Source organism: Gouania willdenowi, chromosome 16, assembly GCF_900634775.1.
Source record: "Gouania willdenowi chromosome 16, fGouWil2.1, whole genome shotgun sequence".
NCBI lineage: Eukaryota > Metazoa > Chordata > Actinopteri > Blenniiformes > Gobiesocidae > Gouania > Gouania willdenowi.
This window is the reverse complement of record NC_041059.1, coordinates 37359073-37365072: the sequence shown is the minus strand read 5'-3', so window position 1 is coordinate 37365072 and position 6000 is coordinate 37359073. Positions and strand designations below refer to the sequence as shown.

The 6000-nt window shown below is 41.7% G+C and overlaps 1 protein-coding gene across 2 annotated transcripts in view; it reads left to right on the top strand.

Annotated features, from left to right (window-relative positions):
• Nucleotides 1-4364: 4364 nt before the first annotated feature.
• Nucleotides 4365-6000, top strand: part of cdk14 (cyclin dependent kinase 14) — a 49989-nt gene continuing 48353 nt past the window's right edge. For both annotated transcript variants that reach the window (XM_028470421.1, XM_028470422.1), the window contains exon 1: nt 4365-4491. The gene's annotated coding sequence lies outside the window, so the exon portion shown is untranslated. The remainder of the gene's footprint in view (nt 4492-6000) is intronic.

Below are 6000 nucleotides of genomic sequence, written 5' to 3'. Positions count from 1 at the left end.
ATGTCTCGGGCTGGATGGGTGTACAGGACAGTGCGTCTGCTTGGTTGCCTACCCGGAATGGGACGCAAGGTAGCTACTGGGCCCACTTTTAATCGCATCTCACTATCCTAGCCTAGGATTTTTTCTCTCCCCTTTTTCCCTTCCCTTTGTTTGCCCCGGATTTCACTCGAGAACCAGACGTTCATTTACTTCTTTCTTTTTTATTTTGAAGTAATGGCTTTAGGTTTGCACATCAGTTTAGCCTCAGCTTTAACTTCAGCCTTAGCTTTAACTTCAGCCTTAGCTTTAACTTCAGCCTTAGGTGAAAAACCTCGAAAGAAAAATACACAGTACAATAATAATCAGACAACCATTCATTCAAAGAAATAAACTTTAGCTTTCCAACTCTAACTCTTTTCACATAATTCATGCAGTTATCCGATTTTAAACAAGTAGCACTTTCTAAACAGGGTTTCATCCTTCAATATAAGTCCATTATACTTAATCATTTTAACTTCCACATTTTTAAATATTTAACCTGTACCATAAACTTAGTGTTTATTTTATTTATTTAACAAAGAAACAAATCATCTCTTTACAATCATTATTCTTTTTTACCACCTATTTAGTAAACCCAGATTGTTGAAAGAAAGTTAACTTAATACTTAATAACTCATGTCTCTTTTTCAACAGCTTTAATATTTCTACTGAATATAAATCATTGTAAACTACTTATTTAATAAACTATTTTTAACCATTTAATCTTATCTTATTTATACTTATATGTATATAGTTTTACCAACACAGTTAACTTTGCACCAGACATAAATTTAATAACCCCTTAAACAAACAAGTATCAAACTCAAACATTTTTTCACTGCCTGTTAAACAAACACTTTTATAGAAATGAACAATAAATGGATTCAACTCAATTTTCCATTTTAGCAGTGTTTACGTCGTAAGTCTAATGAATTGTCCGATAAACAGAAGTTATCTCTCAGCGCTTACCAGCTGCCCATCCAATCATTTAAAGAGTCTTTTGAACCTCACAGTAAGTTCAGTCCCAGGTGAGGGGACAGAACACTTTCCCACTGGAGCTAAGCACTGCTACTGTCTCAGCTTCACCCACAGTCACTGGTTTGTGCCATTATCACCCTCAGGTGTGCTCACTCACCGGTGGGAAGGACTTCTACCTGGCCCCTCCCCTGCCTAGCAGGAGGGTGAGAGGCAGCTCACATGCAGTTTAGCAGAACAATTATCATTACCACCAGCTTGGCACCCCCATATTTTGAATTTTATTTTGAATTTTATCTAATTTAATCAAACTGTATACTCAACCCCCCTCATTTTTGTTTTTTAAATCTATTTAGTTAATTATTTATTTAGTTATTTTTTTATTTTTCTTTGTTTCACGATCATTTTCCTTTTCATTTAATTTTGCCATACCAAGAAGTGCATACTTGTCTAATTTGTTCGTTTAAGTATTATTATAATGTATCACGTCTATTCACCCTTTGTTAATCTGTTAATGCACACCTTATCACAATAAAAAAAATAAATAGATATCGTCTCAACTCACCACTTAGTAGAGCTGCAGTCGGCGTCTCCCAGAGTTGAACCTCTTCATCACTGCTTCCTTCCATTCAGTAGCAAATCTTTTAGTTAAGTCTCTTTCAAAGGCCAGCTGCACTAAATGTGCTTTTCGTTGGTGCAACATGCTGAGTCTATTGTCTGTGAGAACACTTTTTAAAGTAGAAAAAGAATTCTCACACATGGCTGTTGATGCTCCAAACGTCAGAGCATGTTTAAAGGCCGTCATCACACTTGGCATAGCCTCCAGGGCGCTGTGGAATGTCTTGATAATCCGTGATATTGTCCAGGTTTCATTGTCGGTGGTCATGTTTGTTTTGAGGAACTGGCGAGCAACCACAAACTCTGCTTCAATGATTTCAGTGTTTGATAAAGTCAGAATGGGCTTTATATGTTTGACATCAAGAAAAGTGTCACTGTTTGGGTCCAGAGATTGAAGTGCAGTCATTAGCTCACTGTTGCGTTCACTGAAACGTTTGCTCATTTCTTCCCCCACCGCGTCCAGGGTGCTGTAGAATAATCTCCGCAGTTCAGTGCCCCCCTCGTCAGTATCACTCTGCTCCTGGCCAACAGTCTCCTCAACAACATATCCTTGCAGACTTTTGTTAACCATCCTCTTCCTCTTTTGTGGCCTTTCTATCACTTTCCAAAATTTCGACACGCAAAACAAAATGCAGCGTCAGCTTTGACACTGTATTCTAACCAGTCTCGATGGTTGTACCACAGGGCAACAAACGAGCGTTTCTGACCCTTGAAAAGACGAGAGGGAAACTTTTTCAAGATGATCTGAGAGGGCTTATCCTCACCTAAATCATCCGGAGGACCACTGTGACCATGACCTCGGGTTTGCGAGAGCCCGCTGCTGCTGGGATTGGCGCTATAATCGGCATGCTCCGACTCCACTGGGGGGACTTGCGCCTCTGTGTTGCTACCGCTAGTTAGCTGCGGCTGCTCACCACCAGCTGTTGGCTCCTCTAGCTCCTTCTCCGCTGCGGGAATATGGCTCTCCTGCTCAGCTGTCGGTCGTGCAGTTTGCGGTAGCGGTGATCGGAAGAATTTCCTGATATCCATTGTTTAATGTCGTGACTCGTGATATTCGTTTTTTGTGATAACCGTTTCCTTACGTAAACAGACGTTGACACGTCACTTGCGGCAGCACGCACGCGTCACACGACACAAGCCGAGAGTATCTTAAAATATTTCTTTTGAATTTTACATTTTATTGATTTCAGTTAGCTGAATATGAATTGATACAATGTGACAAACAAAACGAATTATGACTCGTTTTAGAAAAAAAATTAAATCAGCAGGAAAAAAAAAATCATTAGGCCTACCACTCTGACAGCCAATGGGGGGGCAAGGAGGTACGGCAGGGGGGGCATTGCCCCTCTAATTGACCCCCTGACGCCGGGGCTGGTATATAGTCCTCTTAAAGATGTAAATCATTGCTTTAATCAGAAAAAAATGGGTTGAAAGTGACCAAAAATGATGGAAAATGTGGTGAAATTGAATTTTAAAAACCACAGGAATTGGTTAAAAGTTGAAAATTAAAGTGGCCACAAACAGACAGAAAAAGTGGTAAAAAAAGAGTTCAAAGTCTCAATATTGAAACAATTAGTTTAAACTGGCAAATAATGGGCATGAAAAATTGTGAATGTGGTTAAATTGGAAAAACAATAACCGTGATTTATTGTGAAAAGGGTTTGAAAGTGACAATAATGGGTCGACATATGTAATATTAGGATGGAAAAGTGGTGGAAAGGATTTATAAGTGCAAAAAATATCTTGAAAGTGGAAAAAAATGGCAGAAAAGGCATTGAAATGTGATGAGAAGTGGCAGAAATAGGAGTAATGTAGCAAAAGCGCTTTATAAGGAGCAAAAATATGGCAAGAAAAAGTGATGAAAATTTGATGGAGTTGCAGAAAAAAGGTAAAAATAAGTAAAAATGGGCTCAAATTGTTCTAAAAAAAATTCTTAGATTCTTGAACGTATCTGGCGACCCCCTCCCAGTGTTCTGCAACCCCAAGGTTGAGAAGCTTTGCTCTACCCAACAAATAACTTTGTCAGTGACTAGTTCAATAGCAGGCCCTACAATACCAGGACTTTAATCATGGAACACCTTCAATACTTTTATGCTTCTTTTCTTTTTTTGTTCGTCTTGATCCAAAGATGAAGGTCATACATGATATTTTCTCCAACGTGCTGACTCCTGATTGGGACCTAGCCTAGATGCTAGGCCCCGGCATGTGACTGTAGGAGCTGCTACATGAACACAGATGTCCTCTGAGACCAAAGGGACCTTAGGACTGATATCATGTTGGACGCAGACATGGAATGTAGAGCGAGTGGATACAGAGAGGCAACTGTTGAGTGTCAGATTTCTGCTTTGAGGAACGTCCTGATGGTAAAGGATGGAACGATGTGTGATTCAGTGAATTACACGACACGGCTCAGTATGAATAAACCAGATTCAGCTCAGATAGCATTTATAGACACACATAGATAGTGTCATGGTTGCATCACTGCAGCTTTAGCTCTGCTGCTGCTGTAGAAGACGGATCCTCTTCCTCAAACTCCTCTGGACCGTACCATCAGCCAGCAGAGTAGGGGTCCTGGAGTCTTCAGCGTACCCTGCTCACAGCCTCTCTGATCCATCGAATGTGTAGGAATATATAACATATCACAGCAGGAAGGTCTGTTCTGTCTAATCACAGACACAGACTGACAGTCAGGAAGAGAGAACGCAGCTTATAGCAGCTTCCAAAGGTGCCCCCTCCCCCTGCCTCGTGGTACGGTCTTATCCAGGCCATCTGGCACAGAGCAGGAGAAAGGAAAGGGCGTCAGGGAGGTGCTGATGTTCAGGCTGCAGATGTTCATGTGTTCTGTCTGAGACGCCCTGAGTGAGCTGCTGCTGCTGGAAGGTAAGAGACGTACCACACGGCATCCCTCTCCCTGTTATCACCTCCCCCCACACCCCACATTGATCTATGCCATAGACAGACACCACCTCAAGATCTGTACGTGTGTGTGTGTGTGTGTGTGTGTGTGTGTGTGGATTAGCATGAGAAATATGCCATTACACATTTCTTTGCTTTGCAAACATGCAGATGTGCCTGTACGTGTGTGTATGGTGGTGGTGGTGGAGGGGGGGGTGGCAACATAAACACCTCACTGACAGATGTAGGCTGGACTACATCACAATTGTGTGTGTGTGTTGTGTCTTTGTGCGTATCTGTGTGTGTGTGTTAGTGTGTGTGTGTGCGAGTGTGTGTGTGTGTGTGTGTTAGTGTTAGTGTGTGAGTACGTGTGTGTGCGTGTGTGCATGTGTGTGTGTGCATAGAGACCCCTGAGTGTGAGAGTGTGAGATGTTGGCAGATGTTGGAAGTCTTTCTTCTACACATTCGTTAGCTGTGTCTGCTGCTAACAGCGCTAGCATCGTTTCCATTGTGCTGGTGGTGCTCGTTGTACTGATGTAAACTGGTCTAATGGATGCAAATCTTCAGCATTTTTCTGTTGTGTCCTCATTATGAGTCGTTGCATCGTGTGGTTTTTGCTCAGCGCAGAGGAATGGAACATGGAAGTGTGTGGCTAACACTGAATGGAGAGAGAGAGAGTGGAAAGAACATTCAATATTGATAATATTCCAGTGATGTCACACATCACATGACTTTTGTTCACATACTATAACAGGATACCTGTACTCAGAGGTGTCACCATATCAGATTTATATTTCAAAATTATTGTGGGTAAAAAAAAAAAAATCATGATAATACCAAAATATTGAAAATTGTCTTTATTTTTAAGCACACTATTTGGAGTGCTGTTTTAACCCACCTGCTGCTGTTTGTCATTTTTTTTTTGGCATAACTTAGTCAAAAATCCATAAACATATTTGAGCATATTGTAATCCAAAGAATTCTGAGTGGACAGTGAATTTCTTCTCCTTCTCCTGGCTGTAAATTAACTTCAGAAATCCAGGGGGCGTGACGCTGGATGTCAGCCAATCAGTGATCTTTCTACAAACACGTGTGCTCCATGGGCTGTTTTGGGCGTTACTATTGGCTGCTTGACTGAAGTCAGGCGCGTTCACATACCATTGGTAGTAAAAATGTAATGGTGTAAGTTCCAGCAAAGGTCTCCATCACAGCATTACGGTACGTTCACACCGAACACGACTGTAGAGACTGCGGTCACTTAAATCGCCCTGATGAGACGCTTGGACATAGCGGCGCTTTTTGGTCACTTCATCGCTTCATCGCTCCAGTGATGCGATTACCAGGGAACTGTGTGTGTGTGTGTGTGTGTGTGTGTGTGTGTGTGTGTGTGTGTGTGTGTGTGTGTGTGTGTGTGTGTGTGTGTGTGTGTGTGTGTGTGTGTGTGTGTGTGTGTGTGTGTGTGTGTGTGTGTGTGTGTGTGTTGAGCCAGTGACA